Source organism: Macrobrachium rosenbergii, chromosome 16 (genome assembly GCF_040412425.1).
Source record: "Macrobrachium rosenbergii isolate ZJJX-2024 chromosome 16, ASM4041242v1, whole genome shotgun sequence".
NCBI lineage: Eukaryota > Metazoa > Arthropoda > Malacostraca > Decapoda > Palaemonidae > Macrobrachium > Macrobrachium rosenbergii.
The window spans coordinates 47,818,588-47,836,276 of record NC_089756.1 but is presented as its reverse complement, the minus strand read 5'-3'; the positions used below and the strand labels follow the sequence as shown (position 1 = coordinate 47,836,276).

The following is a 17,689-nucleotide window of genomic DNA, read 5'->3' as shown; positions in this document are numbered from 1 at the left end:
TCGATTTTGTCGGTTGGCTGTCATCAAGCACTCATTTATGACTCGTTGGTCTTGGTTATGCTCTCTCTCTCTCTCTCTCTCTCTCTCTCTCTCTCTCTCTCTCTCTCTCTCTCTCTCTCTCTCTCTATATATATATATATATATATATATATATATATATATATATATATATATATATATATAGTCTATATATATTAGTCTTCATTTGTAGAGGGCATTGATTATCTTGATTCTGTGGTACGTGATGATGGGATCGCTAACTTTCGCAAATCATTAGCATTTTAACTGTTGTCATCCCCGTTGGGTATTCATCAACTCAGTTAGTAATCAGTTGTCAATGCGGTGCAAATATACAGAACGCTATTCTTGTAGGAGTTATGAAGGATCACGAACAACCTTCACTGATTCGCTTTGGAGTCCTTGGACAGTATAAAATAGTTTCTGTTGCGAATTTCCTGTTGTTCCGTTTTCGCAATAAGTTGAATTTCATAGAACGGTGAACGCCCTACGTCGTGCCGTCAGTGCATTATTCTGTTTCAAGTTTTGATTATGTGTTGAAGGTTAGTGAATCGTCGTTTCGTAACTTAACTTATTGCGTGGACTTGACAATTAGCTTAGTAAGGAAGGGAAGATCTGATTATTAGGATAGGCAGTCTCCATTATGAAGTTAGGTAGTGAGCTTTTAGTCAAAAAGGTTGGTAGGCCTATAGATTGCACATGAATACGTCCATCAGATTTCATTTTGCATTCAGTTGTCAGCGTTATGTATTAGATTGTGGCAAATTCACCGCCGGTACCGCTGTACTTCCCACGAAGCAGAAGGCCTAATGGCAAGTCGTTGGTGTTTCCTTGAAGGCTCGTCCTTTCATCGTTGGAATTAGGCTTGCAAAGTAAGAATGTTTTATACAAAATTTCCCGAGATTGACTAAGGTCTCAGATGACAATATAAATAAAATCCCTTTCAGGAAAAGTGTTGACCATTGTTTACATTTTGGGAAAGTTTAAGATTTATCCGTTTTCTATTATTAAAAATATACATTCTCTGTAATGGTATGTATGGTAAACTTTATATAATTGCTACTGCCATCCACTGCTGAGCAACGTATCGTAGATGTGATGCATTCATTTTTGTCTCAGAAAAGGGGATATAGAAAGAAATGAGATAGAAATTCATAGATTTATTTGACTTTTAAATTTTATTTAATATACTGTACAACAATATGAACGGACACAATATTAATTTGAACAAAGTGGCAGGGAGCTTTAGCCTATATACGATTCAAACAACATAAATGGCCAGGTTACCGATTAAATTATTATAACAGTGATCCTTTTGTTGATCTGTGGATTCTTATTTAATTATAAGAGTAGCAAAAGGGAAGTTTGGTTTCTCCAGTAATTTGCCACTACTGGAATAATGATTTTATGAGTACGCCCATTTTGGTATTACAGTATTTTACTTGCTGCCCATAATTGTTCGAGTTATTTTTGTTTTGATTTCATTTTTACATCGTTAATTGCAAAAGCTTTTCACCTAAATGATATTTCAAAAGCAGCCATTACGGCCGTGTGGTGGTTTTGGCACTTAACATATGATCAGCCCCAAAATATAAAGTTGGAGGTAAGGTCTACCTCCAACTTTATATCTTGGAGCAGATCATGTGTTAAGTGCCTAAACCACCACATGACAGCAATGGCAGCTTTTGCAATATCATTTAGATGAAAAGCTTTTGCAATTATCGATGTAAAAAGAAAATCAAAACAAAAAATAACTCTAATAATTTTGTGCAGCAAGTAAAATACTGTAATATCAAAATGGGCATATTCATAAAATCACTGATACTGTATATGATATTCAGACAATGTTAATCACTTTTAAGAACATAAACCGGAGTCTTAAAGAGGGACCTATTAAAAACACAAACCAGTGATATGAAAAGGGACATAATTATCAAATCAGCCATTGTTTAATTGCGGTTCTTACTTTAGTCTGTATAAAGCAAGGGACTTCTCTTAAACTTTAATCAATCAACAACTGCATTTAGTTATTACTGTACTGTAATTGCTGTGCCTACTGTAATCTGTGGAAAATAACCTACTTGTCCTAAAAAGGTAGTGTGTCTTTTTCATATCAAAAAGTCCTTTATTATCTCCTTTATTTATTACGCAAACCATAAGTCCCCAAGCATAAAAATTTAAACTCAGGGCTAAACAACCAAAAAATTTAGGAGGAAACTTGGATCAGACTACTAGCATTATATTAGGCAGTATGGAAAGAGGAAAAGTACTTTTACAAGTTCAGTTTGACAAACTTAACGCAAAAAATGTTCAATATTTACCCATCTGATGCTATCACAGTAACTGTATGTCAGGGCAAGTTACATTTTGGGTGTGCATCACTAATTTGCATCCTTCATAAGTTAAATGTGCATGTCAGATGGGTGTCTCAGTTACATCCAGAATTTAATAAATGCTACATGGTATTTGTGATAAATTTATAATTTCCTAGCCATCCACATAAGGTGCAGTCTTTTGTATGCCTAGTTACCTGTACATATATGAAAAGATCTCAAACCCAGTTATCTGCTTCAGCTTTAACTTTCGTGAAGATTGGGACTTTGTAATGTATGAGGTCAGCCAGTATCTTCTTACAACCACTGTAAGTAACTTCCATGATGTCACTAGTGTATACATATGTTAAATAGCTGGCAATAAGTATAGTATCTGACTTGTCTGAGGGTATCACATATGATCACGGTAGCTTCCGTGTATTGTATAGAGGTCAGCCAGTATTTTCTTACACAGTACTGTAAGTACAAACCACAGCCTCTTAAGCAGGAGAACTGCTTCATGTGAGCTAGAATAGGCCATTAAAATTTGGTAACCAGGTAAGTAGCTGGTGGTAGGTGGATGGGGGTGGTACCCTATTCACTTGTAGTCATCAAGCCATTATTCTAAAGCTGAAGTTAGTTTAAAATGCTTTGCCGTGCTCTAAAGACCATCAAGATAAAACTCATTTCTTTTATTTTTATTTATGCATGGTGTTTGTGTTTTTGTTCAGCATGGATTTGAACAAGAAAAGTGAACAACGTAAGTTGTGTTGCCTGTGTAGGTATCCCCATAGTGTCAAGCATAGGCCATATTCCTCCAATGCTGCTTCCTTCCTCAACACGTCTAGTGTAGCCAAGGAAAATGATATTTGTTGAAGGATTAAGGTGGAGAAGCATAAACGCAGATCTGCTTCGTGCTCTTCCTAATTGTTGAGCTATTCATTCTCTTCCTCCTCATCCTCTTCTGTCTGCTCTTCCATCCATAGGAAGAAGTAATCTTGGAAACCCTTTCACAGGAAGTTCCATCAGACTTCAAGAGAGTGCCTCTCTACTTCAGGGGTTACTGGCAACATTTGTTCAACTGTGGGTAGGATGTCTGCTGTAGGTAGGATTGGCATCAGGTTTTTTTTAACTTGTGTGTGAACCAATGTATCTCCATTACCCTGTGGAACCTGAGGACTTACTCAGACTTTCCCTGTTTGTGCTTCTGCTTAGGTATGCAGGGAAGAGTTGGTGCTTCCTTCATACTCCCGCATGTATGATCTCAGAATGTGTATGTGCAGACATGAGGTTCTTGTGTAACTGGTCACCACCAAAATAAGTGATATATACCTCTGGGTATCTTGATGATCTGTATGTGCATGATCATGCAAACCCTCGGGTGATCCATATTGTGGCATGCAGACAAAGGGTTCAAGTAGGAAAGGTTGCTGCAATATGATACTGCTGGGCATTGTGACTGCCTAGTTTACCCAGAATGCCTAATGTATGCATATGTGATCTCCAGATCATGCAACAGAGGGTTCATATATAGAGGCTAGTTGTATTACAGTGTGATTTTGCAGTTATTGGAAATTCCAGGCTTGACCAAGGTACTGATGCACGTATACATGATAGCACACATGAGCTTTCATCCGTAGTTTTAACTAGTTTGGTTTTAGCCAATTTATGAAAGTGTACAGAAGTTTAGACCCTCCTCTCAAACAGTTGAGTGTACCTCTGCTTGTTGTTCAGAGATCAATAAGTGCCACTCAGTCCAATGATTTATTTCCATAGCCTGAGAGTGCACTCTTTTGGGAAAGGATCCAATTCATGGAGCATCTTATAGGACCCTAGGGTTCATCTCCTTCAGAAACCCTTCAGGCAGAGAGCGTTTGATTCATTTGTGAGCTAAGTAATATATGGGAAGCAACTAATGCGCCTATGTTGAACCTATGTCGTTGCATAGACAATAGTCACCTCACAAATAACACAAGTTTAAATTATGCATTTTTGTTTTAATACGGGCAAATATTTATGGGGACATGTTTTACTGAGGCAGTAATTTTGATTTAACATTGTTTTCAAACCAGCTGCAAACTTGGGACGGTCCCAAGTGTTATTGATGCCACTAACAACCATGCTACTTATCAGCAGGAGAGGGAAACCAACCCAAGGTTCCCAGATGTAAGGTAATTATTGTACAAATACAATATTGGATAATATACAATTTCTGAGGTGAAAATTACCCTCCACCATCAGCTTTATCTGTGGCTACTTGGTGCAGGTTCGACAAGTGTTGAAATTGAAACAATTTTTAACAAGCGAGTCACTCCCAATAGGTATTCCCCCATCCTTTTAGGGGGTGGGGGTAAGACAGCAAGTGTTATGATTGAAGAGTCGTCTCTTGTTGGTGAAATCAGCCAGACATGTAGACAAGTGCTCTAATATTTGTGTTTGTTTTCTGGGTTAACGATTGGATCATATGGTTTTGGTCTGTATTTGGCAATATGGATTCTTCTTCTCAGTCTTCCCTACCGAAATCTGTTAGATTTTGTAAGGTAAATAACAAGACCAGATTGAGTAATTGACGTGCGGATTGAGTAATTGATGTACATATGCACGAGCTTGCAGCCATCCTTGAGAGGTGATTACGATTCTGACAACCTTCGTGATCATTGCAAGTTTGGTAATTGACGTGTGTATTGACGTACTTAAGCATGAACTTGCATGGATCATCAAGAGGTGATTTACGATTCTGACAACTTTCATGATCGTTGCAAGGATTGTTCTCTGAGAGAGTTATAGAGAATAAATTTCTGAGTTAGAAGAGAAAGGTAGACTTAGGAGAGAGTAAATGAACAGTCTTGAATCTAGGGTTTCTTTAGAATTAACACCAGGTCAAGAAGTTAGAGATAAGTCAGTATAGTTTCTTCTTTCTACATTCAAATATCAGTTCAGAGTGGTAGGCTAGATTTAATGCAGTTAGATTGAGTCGGTTAAATCTAGATTGAATTGTGTGTAACTATTTGAATAGTTTGCTCTGTATGTATTTAGTGCACTGGCAGGGACAGCGTCCCCTTGTTTCTTTGGCCACTCCACAGACGCAGCCTTGTCCTGTCTCATCAGCTCCACCTGCCAACAGGCCTGGTTGGTTTTTCCAGACAAGGACTAACATCCCAAGATGTTCAAGGACTGTGTCCTCGGTCTCCTGCCTCTGCTTTTAGTCCTCATATGGTTGCATAGGACAGTTGTTATTATAGGTCTAGATCTTGTGCTTGACCCCATTGTCCCACAGTTATTCTAGTGATTCATCTGAGCCAGATAACCAATCGCGATCCATTGTGAGTGCTGCCAGCGTTCAAGGTGGCACGGCTGCCAGCGTGCAAGGCACTACGCTTGCCAGCATGCAAGGTGCCGCGCCTGCCAGTGTGCAATGCAATGCATCTGCTAGCGCAAGGCTTTGCTCCTGCTAGCACCACGCGTGCATCCATCGCTGGCAGTCCTGAATCTGTAGTTAGCTATCAGAGTCAGCGTTTGTGGTAGTTCTCCCCTTTTATCACTGATGGTGCAAGTTTGTTTTGACTTTGCCACTGTTGTGTCGTTGTGTCAGTTCCCATTCTTTTGTAGTTTTCAAGCTTAGGCTAAGTGTGCCAGATATTAGCTTTCTCCCGTTAGTCCGTGGGTTTCTGCAAACAGTGAGTTTGTACGGGTGTCTGGGAGTCCAAACTAGTCTGAAGGGCCAATGGTGAGTCAGTGGGTGTCTGTATAGCTGGTAGTGAATCCGAGCGGTTTTCTGCGAGTCCTTGGGAGTCTGCATGGCTGGTGGCAAGTCCACACAGTTGTCAGTGAGTCCGCTCAGTTGTCTGCGACTCAGCAGGTGCCTCTTGGCCTGCAGCAAGTCCAAAGCTTCAGTGAGTCCACATGGTGCTTCAGCGAATCCGCGCAAGTAGTATGTGAGTCCTATTAGTGAGAGCTATTGACTTTAATTCTCTGTCAGCTGGATTAGGAGAACTTTAGCTCCTGATCTTGGGAGACCATTTACTTCTGGGGCTATGGTTGTCCTTGCTCTTTCTGACAGCATCTTTCTTTGCCTCCTTTTCAGGCAGGGGAACATTTAGCCTATCCCCTCAGTTTTAAGTTTTAGTTCAGTTGTTCTTAGAAAAATTCCTCAGTCCTTCCTTTAAGTTATCTGTTTCTGTATCTGGGAGACTTGACTCTGTGGGAATGTTGTGCCAAAAATTCTTCTTTTTGAAAGTCCTCTCTCTTGTCTCCCACTCCGTCTGCTAGGAAGACTATGGTGTTCGAGCAGGGTATTTTTTTCCTCCCTTTTTCTTGATTCAGCTGTTAGGGTCCTTGTTTTTCCAGCCAAGATAGGTGCAGTTGTGTCTGCTAAACCACTTTTCTTGTTTCAGCAGCCTGAGAATATGTATTAAATTTGGCTAATGCCATTGAAGCTATACTCTTCAGTGCTTTGTGCTGGATACTGTTGGTGTTTGTAGGAGTTTGGCAGACTCCCTCCTTGGGCCAGGGATCCTTGATAAGCCCCAAAGGTTTTTGTTTCCATAATAAGGCCTCTTTTGGGGTGGGATAGGTGAACTGGCCCATGTCTTGGCTTATCCTTTGGGAAGGAATAGACAAGAAGCTATCTGTTGTCAATAGCTTTGGGGATAGGGAAGGAGACCATGAAGACTGAATTATTACTTTTCTCCTTTCTCAGTCCACTGAGGGAAGTCCCCTCCTCTTCCTCTTTCTATAAACTCTCTTTAGGCAATTTTACCACCTTCACCCAAACTTCCTTTCAGGCTCAAGAGGGAAGAAGTGTCCTTTTTGGCAGCAAGGATCCAGTTTTCTTCTACCAAAAGGGGTAGTGCATTTTCTCCACTATATCAAGATTCCTAAATTTGATTAGCTTGTTGAGCCCTATTGTGCCGGTGGCTCCAGATTGGACCTCTTCACTCAAGTGAGAGAACACTTCTTGTAGACACCCTGGTAAAGGAAGTTCTTTGGAAGGTTTTTTGCATTCCTTTCAGGAATTCACTGCCTCTTCAACCTTTCAGTCATACAGAGCATCCAAGGGAAGGGACAGGTGTTGGTCAGGAAGTGTTTTCTCCAATAGAGATGTCAGCATTAGAGGAAGTACAGTAACAGCTACCTTGCTGGCCTTTTTACACAGGCTGCTCCTAGTGCCAGGCATAGGAGGTTAGATGATGGTCCTAGACATGTACAGGCTCAACCACTGTGGCTTACTGTTTCCCCTTTTTTCCATGTTGCCAACCTCAACAGCCTTTAACCTCCATGGAGAAAGGACATGGATGTTTATGGATACATGAACGCTGCTTACTCTTGTGTCTCCATTCACCAACTTTCTGGAAGTGCCTACTCTTTTTCTTTGAGGGAAAGACATATCAGTGTCAAGCTCTTTGTTTTGGGCTCAGTTCCTTGCCCCAAGTATTTGCTGGGGTAATATCCCTCTTCATGTATGTTTTCTTATTAGGAGTAAAGATACTTCTGTATCTGGATGACAGGTTATCTTTCTGAAGTCTAGGGGGTATGTGTGAGGGCAGCAAAGCCTGTACTGGGCTTGGAAAGGCCCTATGCCTACTAAAGGTCATCTCTGGAACCTATGCAAAGAGTTACCTACTTGGGCATGGTAATTGATGCTGTTCTGTTCAAGGTTTTCCGACTCTTGAGAGAATTCTCCTCCGCAGGGTGCATGACCCCTAGTGCTGGTTGTATTGCTTGAGCCACTTGTCTTCTGTGGAGAAGTCGGTTCCAAGCACTTGATTTTGGATGTTACCTCTTCAGTTATATTGGCAGGGAGAGAGGCTTGGCCAGACCATGAGTTGTAGCTGTAGAGCCAAGGACAGGTCCTTTTCCTTCATTGGTTGTTTTCTTTAGTATTGCTTCTCACAGGGAGTCCCTAGAGTCCCTGAACCCAGACCTCCCACTATACAGTATGCAGTTGCCTCAGACGAGGATGGGGGTGTGGTTATCGGGAACCAGTTGCTTCAAGGTGTGGTAGCCAGTAGAAATGAGTCTTCTCATTAACTGCAAGGAGTTGTTGGCTAGCCAGAAGGGATTTGAGTAATTTCTCCCTCCTTGGGCATGCCTTCTCTAGCTTATATTAGAAGGCAGGGGGCATAAATTTGGAACCTTGGTAGCCGTCATCAAAACTTTAGCCTTTGGACAGTGGAGAAGAATATGGTATGCTGTACTTATGCCTCAGTTGTTTCCTGGTTGACTGTATATTTGGTGGACATGTTAAGTCATCCGTGACAGGTAATCTGCCGCGATTGATCTTCCCTTTAGGTTGCATGGCACTTAGGAGGGTGTTCGGTAACCCGTCGTTGGTCATTTTGCAGCTAAGTTGAATCTTTGTCTCCCCAATTCCGGGCCCTCAAGCCTGGACAGTAGACATTGGGATTCAGGTTTGGACAAACCTATTTGTGTATGCCTTCCCTATGTTACTGCTGTTGAAGGGGGTACTCTAGGGTCGAGGACTGCCGGGAACTCCACCATCATTCTGTCACGCTTTGGTGGCTGAGGAGGCATTGGTTCCCAGTCTTTCCACTTTTTAGTAGAATTCCTAGGCATTACCACTATGAAAAGAGGAAAGTATACTAATTTCTTGATCAGTATCGCTGGAACTGTATAGATTATGATGCAAGTCCAGAGGCAGTCTCTGTCTGCACACCTACATTAACGAGATTAACAGTGTTTTAAGGTTTGCACTTCTTGAGTAATGACAAAGTATGTCTGTTTCCTGGATCAAGGCTATAATCCATGTTGACTTAGGCAAAACTGTTCATGCTTTTCAGCTGGATTGCTGAAGGTTCTCTTAAGCCGCTTTTATGGAGCCTAGTCTTTGGCTTAAGACTCCTTAGTGGCCCTCCTTTCTATTCCAGAGAGAGGCTTCTCTCAAGGGTCTTCCACAACACTCCTTTGGGGGCAGTGGCTTCGGCCAGAAGAGTATGTGGGTTGGTTGCATACAATTTATTCGTTAGTAGGGTGTTTACATACTGGAGCAGAACTTACTTTTAATGCATCCTTTCATGCTAAGATAATTTCAAGACCAAAGCTTTTCCAAGAGTTGTCTCTATCCCAGCCTTAGAGACTCTGACTCCAGGAAAGGAGCTTCTTTGGTGCCATGTCAGGGCTATAGGGATTTATACATCCCATCTTAACCATTTAGGAAGCAGTGTAAGAACCTATTTTGCACTGTCTAAGATCCTTAGGTTCCTAGATCTTAGGTGCCATGGTTTTCTTTATTAACCTTAATCCTGGAAGCACACCATGCATTGTCTCCAGAGGATTGTCCCCTTTTGTTGGTGAAACTGCATGATGTAAGAGCAACAACTACTCAGTTTTCTCTAGCACCTCGAGACTGTCAAGACTTGGTGGCACAGTGGAGGTGTAACTCTGTGTTCTCTTCCCAGCTGCTTTAGAGCCGTCTTTATCCACAGGAACTGCCATACAGTAACACCTGCAGCTGCGGCAGGGGAGATTTCTACTAGTGGTCCCCTTTTGTGTTATGAAGAGGTATAGGTTTTCACTATCAACCCCATCCTGGGTAAGTGAGGAACCTTATGTATTAAAGTTCATACATGATAATATCATACTCTACTTTGTTTTGACTGCAGTATTGTGCTTATTTGTTATTGCTTTGTTTCTCTTAGGTAGGAACAAATTAAGTTCATTAGAGTAAATAATGTTGGACTTGTGTTGCAGAGCCATTACTCCTCATTGGAGAAAGCTACCCTGAGCTGATCTAGAACCACCTTTTTTCACAGGAAAAAATTGTTGTTCTTTGGGTGTGAGATGCCACAGCAACTCGGTTAGGTAGGTGGTAACTCTTTAGGGATCATGTTTAGTTGTGGTTTTAGCTCCCATCAACTCTGCAGGCCTAAGGCACAGAGGTCAAACTTGCCATTCTGCATTGCACAATCTTGACCAGTAGCTATGTTCAGGGTCCACATTCCACCTCATTGCAATAGTGGACCTCACCTGATGAAGATCCTCTCTGACAAGAACTTGCCATGGGATTGTATGCATCAGGTAAGCAGCAATAAGGATATTTCTAATATCTGATAATTTGGTTATAGGGAAATCTCTTGTGCTCCTCCAGCATACGATGTTGGAGTCAGCTAATGATGGAGGGTAAGTTTTACCTCAAAAATAATTATTTTTATGATAAAATCAAATTTATAGAAATCATTATTTTATAATTGTTTATTTTTTTTTTTTTAATAAAGTTTTAAACTTATTTTAGAATTTTCATGTTTATTTTACTTACTTTTTATTTGTTATAAATTTTGTTTATTTTACTTTAATTTTTTTTTATGTAAGTGACTTACCAAGCAATTACATAGCTACTAGCTTTCCACATGGCAGTCTTAAGAATTCAAATTTTCGCGGTGATGCTACCATCGCTAGTGTAGATGACAGGGTTCAGTCCACTTCAGGACAGATAGGTACAACTCAGCAGAGAGTTTCAGTTCATTTTCTGCCAGCTCCCGACTAACATCAGTGGTTTTGTGCAGTCTCATCATGGTTTTTTGGATATATTTGTCCAGCTCTTTGGTGAAGTATTCAGGTTTTGTTAGCCATGGTTAATGTTATTATAGTTAGCCAGGATGTGTTGTAGAATGAGATTAGTTAAGTTCTCTTTTCATTGTCACACTAAATGTGTGTAATGTAGGGGGGCAAGACAGTAATATATATATCTTATGTGTTCAGAATGTCATGGTTGGGATGAGCAACAGTGACCGTGATATCGCATTTAGCGAGTTTGGATAGGAATAGAAATAAGAAGTGCAGCCCTTAGAGCTCAGAATAAAGCTAGTGTAGCTCCTGTTCCATCTCCTCCTGCGTAGGAGATACAGTAGTGCTATTTCTTTTCCTCAAACCCCTGCTTTGTCTCCAATCCATAGCCCTCTTACTTCATTACCACATACTGTACTCCTTTACCAGGTTCCCATGCTTCAATCTCGACACCATTGTCAGTCTTAAATCTAGGTTCAATAAAAAATTTGAATTTTTAGCCAGCACAGTTACAGAATTCAGTGTCCCCAGAGTCAGTAGTGCAGTGCAAAGTGACAGCGTTGTGCATAATGAGGAGGTGGCTACCCGTCCCATTAGTGCTCCTAGACGAAGGTTCCTGTCCCTCTCCCCCACACCGGGGAGAAGACATACTGGAGGTCCAAGGGAGGCTGGTGGGCTTTGCCCGTGGGTAGTTGCCCTCTCCACCGAGCTTGTTATCCATTCCCAGGCTGTGGCTGAGCGCCACTGGAAAGGCGTCTTGGTTAGTGCTGACCATCTGTCACCAGACTCGGGTGACTTGTCGCCTGACAGGACGCACCAGCGGCTCTGAGTTGTCACCTCTAGGCCTTTGAAGAGGCATTCTGCTGTTGTGGACAGTTCTCCTTCTGCTGTTAAGAGGTATAAGGAGACAAGTGCTAGTCCACAACCTTTGTGCAGCTTCACCGTTCAACCCTCGGACAGCCAGAAGTCGATGAGGTTTTCGAACGGCCAGTGCTTATGCCTAGATGCTCTGATCTTCCTCGTAAGCGTCCATTGCCCTCTTCTCTCCAGTCATGTGCTTCTGAGCGCCTGGCTCCTTTCGGTCGCGTGTTGCTCACTTCGGCGCCACAATCGCTTTCTTCAACCCGCACTGCACCAACTTTAGTCTGCCCGGTGTCAGCTGCTGAGTGCTAGGCACCAACCTCGCTGCTTCCGCACTTGTCTTCACAGGAGAAGTCTTTCTTGGCCTGCTTCGTTGTCAGCTGGAGGATATTATGGGTTTTTTGAAGAAAAGATCTTCGTCTTTAAAGAGCAAGGATCCGTCTTTGTCTCCGATTTCAGCAGATGAGGAGGAAGCAGCATGATTCCACCCCTTCGTCAGCTTACTTCTGTTTGCTGAAGTTCTTCCTGGCAAACTTTCCTGACTTTTCAAGCCTACTTCTTCTGCTTCGCCTGCATCTACCTTCCTTGTGAGGAAACGCTTATTGGACGCTGCTTGTCTCCCCAAGTTAGTTCTTTCCTCCTCTTCAAAGAAATTCCTTCAAGAGGTGGATGAGTGGTTGACCTACAGGATGGAGCAAGGTAAAGCTACCTTTGCCTTCCCTCCTAAGCTTCTGAAGAAGAAATACCGCTTCTATGCCACTGGAGAGGCACCTTCATTGGGAGTCTCTGCCTTCTCCCAAGGGTACTTCTCTGGTCTGGTTGATGCTACGCACTGAGCTGTGTTCGCCTTGGCCAAGATTATGTTTTCCTCTCTTGATCTTGTCCATTTCATCAAGAACTTTTTTAAAGTTTGGGAGATCTTCAGTTTTCTGGACTGGACTGTGGGAGCTTTGGCGAGAAAAAATTGAAGACTGTCTGGAACTTGCCGAAGATTTCGCTTCTGACTGGCTTGGTGTTTTTTCGTGTGCCAAGAAGGCCGTCAGGGATGGTTCCGCTGAACTTGCTTCTCTTTTCTCAATGGGCATCCTCAAGAAATGGAAGTTATGGTGTTCATTTGCCACAAAGGGAGTAACTACTACGCAGAAATCGGCGCTCTTTTTTTCTCCCTTAGGCAAGGCCCATTTCTTCCTTCAGGAGACAGTTAAGGAAGTGTTATCTGCCTTGCAGAAGAAATTCACTACGGATCTTTTAGCTCAGTCTGCCAAGTGCCCGAAGGAAACTCCCTCTGTTTCCAAGTATTTCTTGCCTTTGCAACCACAGCCCTTTTCGTGGAACAAGATCAAGACCTCAACCCAGACCTTGTGCTAACCTGCATCCTCCCTCGAGGTTCATCAAGAGGTTTACTTTCAAGCCCGCCGCTAAGAAATGAAGCTTTTGTCCTTTATGCACCCATTGGAGAAGAGCTTCGTCTCTTTTGGGAGAAATGGAGTTGCACAGTAGCAGACCCTGGGTGGTCCAAGTACTGAGACGGATCTCCCTTGTCCAGGTCTCTGATCATCTTGACGACTTGCTTGGTAGGGTCCAAGAAGTTTTGGCTGTTGCTCATGAGGTAGAGTCCCTGATTCACGAAGGGGCAGTAGAGGAGGTACTGGATCGTTTGTCGGAGAGGTTTTACAACAGACTCTTCGTAGTCCCCAAATCATCAGGGGCCCTGTCCTAGACATCAGCGCCCTGAACTTATTCATAGTAAAGACGAAATTTTGCATGGAGAATCTCTGCTGTCATGTCCTTTCTCCATCAGGGTGACTGGATGGTCTCCCTGCACATGAAGGACATCTACTTCCATGTTCCCATCCATCTGGCCTCCAGCAAATTTCTGAGATTTGTGTTTAGAAGCAAAGTCTTCCAATTTCGGGCCCATTGCTTCGGTCTGTCCACAGCCCCCAAAGTTTTCACCAGGACCCTCGCTCCCCTTGAGAACGGCTTCATCCTCTTGGGATCAATGTATCCCTCTGCTTGGACGATTGGCTTCTCCACCCCATGTCAGAAGTGCAGTGTGCGGATCAAGCCTTGCCTACAGACTTTTCGGGAGTTCGTCTTTCTCGGTATGCTCAGCAATCCAGTGGATGAGTCTCCTAGGCACATTGGCCTCAGTAGAACAATTTGTGAAGTTGGACAGGCTTCACATAAGGCCCCTACCATTTTACTTGAAAGCAAGCTGATGCAGAAAGACTCAGCCAGACTCCTTTGTCTTCCCTATCTCATTGGAGATCAAGGAGGATCTTTGATGGTGTTTGTCAGAAGAAAAACTTCAAGTAGGAATATCTTTTGCTGCTGTACCCCAGCCTAGAGTTTTATTCCGATGCCTCCAATCTGGGTTGGAGAGCCCTTTTAGGGAGCTAAAGGGTCTCGGGAACATGGACATCGATTCGGAGGTCCTTACATATTAACTTAAAGAGCTAAAGGCCATTCACCTGGGCCTTCAGTCTTTCACTCCTCTGGTTGCAGGGAAGATTGTAGCAGTGTATGTGGACAACACCACAGTCTTGTCTTATGTCTGCAAACAAGGGATCATCCACTCCTCCTCTCTCTCTGTGTGAGATGGCAAAAGACCTCCTCTGGGCAAATCAGTACCAGGTGAGGATTGTTACTTGCTTCGTGCGGGGAAAATGAATGTCCTTGCAGACAAATTGTATCGCTGCAATTAGGTTTTTCTGATGGAGTGGACTCTGGACTCCCTCGTATGCAACAATTTCTGAAAACTATGAGGCAAACCAGCTGTGGGCCTCTTCGCAACATCTAGAAATTCATGTGCCTCTCCATGGCTCCCCAGTCCCAGACCATCTCGCATGGCCGGCAGATGCCATGCCGTTGGATTGGGCAGGCCTGGATGTCCATGCCTTCCCACCTGAATTGATCAGCGATCCATTTTGGCCCAGGAAAGAATGGTTTCTGGATCTGCTGCACCTGTTAGTGGACTTCTCAAGACTTCTGCCACAAAGAAGGTCCCTGCGCAAACAACCAAACTTCCTCAGGTCCCATCAGGGAGTGCCCACTTGGGCTCTGACAGGCTTCAGACAGTTGGGAGCATTGTCAGAGTGTAAAGGCTTTTTGAAGCAAATTACAGAGGCTTTTGCTAGGTGCAAAAGATTTGCTAGCAGGCTGTACCAATCCAAGTGGTTGGTTTTCAGAGGATGGTACTGACAAATAACATCAAGCCTACTGAATCCTCTGTAAGCCAGTTAGCTGACTTTTTGCCTTTCCTGAGGACTGATAGGAAGTTGTCTCCCTCTTCCTTAAAGGGGTATAGGTCATTGTTCTAAGACCTAAGAGATTTTATCAGATCCCTTGAAACCTCCATTAGAAAGCTTGGATTTTCTCTCCTGGAATTTGGACATTGTTCTGAAGTGGCTTTGAGCTCATCCTTCGAACATTCAGATTGATTTCTTCTAAGAATCTCACTGGGGAGACACTCTTTCTCATGGCATTAGCGATCATAGACTCATTAGCAAGCGGTAAGCCTTTGACATGAGAGTAGGTTTTGCAAGTGGATGCAGTATACTCTCTCTCTCTCTCTCTCTCTCTCTCTCTCTCTCTCTCTCTCTCTCTCTCTCTCTCTCTCTCTCTCTCTCTCTCTCTTATTTTGCTCACCAAGAATGAGGACGTTTGCAAGCCTCCGCCTCGCTTGTTTGTTATTAGGAGCTTAACGGACATCCTCAGGCCAGAGGAGAAAGAGAGACTTCTTTGTCCTGTGGGAACCTTGAAGTTCTATCTTCAGAGGGCAGAAAAGACCAGAGGACCCTCCGACACGCTTCGGTGCTCAGTGAAGATCCTTCACGCCTTCTGTCAAAGAATGTGCCTTCTTTCTTTCTTAGAAGTTCGATTACAGAAGTGCATTCTCAAGTTCAGGAAGATGCTTTATCTTCCCTTACTGTCAAAGTTCATGAGGTTTGAGCTGTCGCTCTCAGCCAGGAGCGTACAGTGTACCTGGAGCACCCACCAGTTTTAATGGTTGGGTTAGTGGTTCTTTATTTTAGTTGTAGGTGACAGTGTTGTGTTTATTTTGGTCTATGTCCAGGGCAGGGGAGCTATTTTTGGTCTTTGTCAGCCATTGGTGAACTTCCATGGCTGCAAAGTACCCACTAAAGTAGAGGTGACTGACTATTGGCGAATGTTGCCACGTCCTCTACAAGTTAAGATAAGTGCCAACCAGAGGCAGTACCCGCCTAAAGCAGCTCTCTTACCAGTTAAGGTACAGCAAGCATTGACCCAGTGCTAGCAGCCTCTCTAGTTCAAAGTCATTGTCTATATTAATGTTTTGGATTAGAACATGTCTATGATTCCCACCTCCTCACAATGTGGAATCAGCTGTATAATTGCTTGGCAAGTCAGTTAGGCTATATAAAAGAACATTTTTATGATAAAATAATGTTATATATACTTACCAAGCAATTACATAATCGGAGCCCACCCTCCTCCCCACAATGGACATTTGGGCATCAAATGAATTGAAGCTCTCTGCTGAGTTGTACCTATCAGTCCCATAAGTGGGCAGGACCCTGTCACCTACACTAGCGATGGTAGTGCCACTGCGAAAATTTGAATTGTTAAGACTGCTGTGCAGAAAGCTAGTAGCTATGTAATTGCTTGGTAAATATATATAAAACTTTGTCATAAAAATGTCATTTTTAGAAACTTGCATGTTTATTGTACGTACTGTACTGTAAATCCATTCATTCTTATTCACCTTAATAGGGCTATGTAAAGGGCTTCCTCCCATGCTACTGGTACTCAAACATCAAAGAGTGGATGACTAGTATTTTGTTTGAAGATTATTTGGGTACACCGGAAAAGGACTTAGAGTTGTATTGTAAGAGAGAAGGTCTGTATTGTAAGAGAGAAGGCCTGCCATTTATGATTCTTCTCATTTTAGATAATGCCACCAGGTCTTGACTGCAGATGTGTAACCAAGAGATGATTAAGAAAACTCGTCATACTTTACTACATCTACTCTACCCTATATATAACCACGTTGAGCGGAAAAACCTAGATCAGATATCTGTGAAGTACTGGAAGCAGTTGAGTATTAGGGATAAACTCCAATTCATCAAGAAATTGTAGGAAATAGTACCTTGCAAGTGCCTTAACAGTGTGTGGAAAAATCTTTGTCCCCCTGTTTGTTCTTGATTTTACCGGATTCAACATTAGTGAAACGGTTTCAAGAGCAAACTCTGGATGTCTTGCCAAGGCCAAAGAAGCTGGCTTTGAAGAAATTGAGGTTAAGTTAAGTATACCTTAGTTAGACCAGACCACTGAGCTGATTAACAGCTCTCCTAGGGCTGGCCCAAAGGATTAGATTTATTTTACGTGGCTAAGAACCAATTGGTTACCTAGCAATGGGACCTACAGCTTATTATGGAATCCGAACCACATCATAGCGAGAAATGAATTTCTGTCACCAGAAATAAATTCCTCTTATTCTTCATTGGCTGGTTGGAGATTCGAACTCGTGGCCAGCAGAGCGCTAGCTGAGAACAGAACCCACTCGCCCAATGAGGAACTTCCTAATGGACAAGTTTAATATTGTTGGTGATGGTGAAAGTGCAGTGTCGAGTGCAGTGTCAGTAGAGGGGGTGGCTACTCATCCCACCGGTGCTCCTAGACCAAGGTCCCTGCTAAACTCCCCTTGCTCACCTGGGAGGAAGCAAGCTGACAGTCCAAGGGAGGTCTGTGGAGTTTGCCCACGGGTAGTTGCTTCCTCAACCAAGCCTGTTGTGCGGAAATCCCAGGACTTGGTGGACGGCCACTAGAAGGGTGTCTGATTGGATGTGCATACCTTGTCATCTAGCAACTCAATCGCAGGGCCAAAAGGCGTGGTCAGCGCTTTTCCAGTGTATCAAGGCTGTTGGAAAGGCATGGTGCCTCAGTGGAAGATGACTTACCCCTTGTCTGTAAGCGAGCCATTGAGGGGGCCC

General features: G+C 43.0%; 1 long non-coding RNA gene across 1 annotated transcript in view; it reads left to right on the top strand.

Moving 5' to 3' along the window:
• Positions 1–310: 310 nt before the first annotated feature.
• LOC136847413 (uncharacterized) overlaps positions 311–17,689 on the top strand; it is a 36,114-nt gene continuing 18,735 nt past the window's right edge. The window contains exon 1 of the long non-coding RNA XR_010855738.1: positions 311–560. This is a non-coding gene — a long non-coding RNA (uncharacterized lncRNA). The remainder of the gene's footprint in view (positions 561–17,689) is intronic.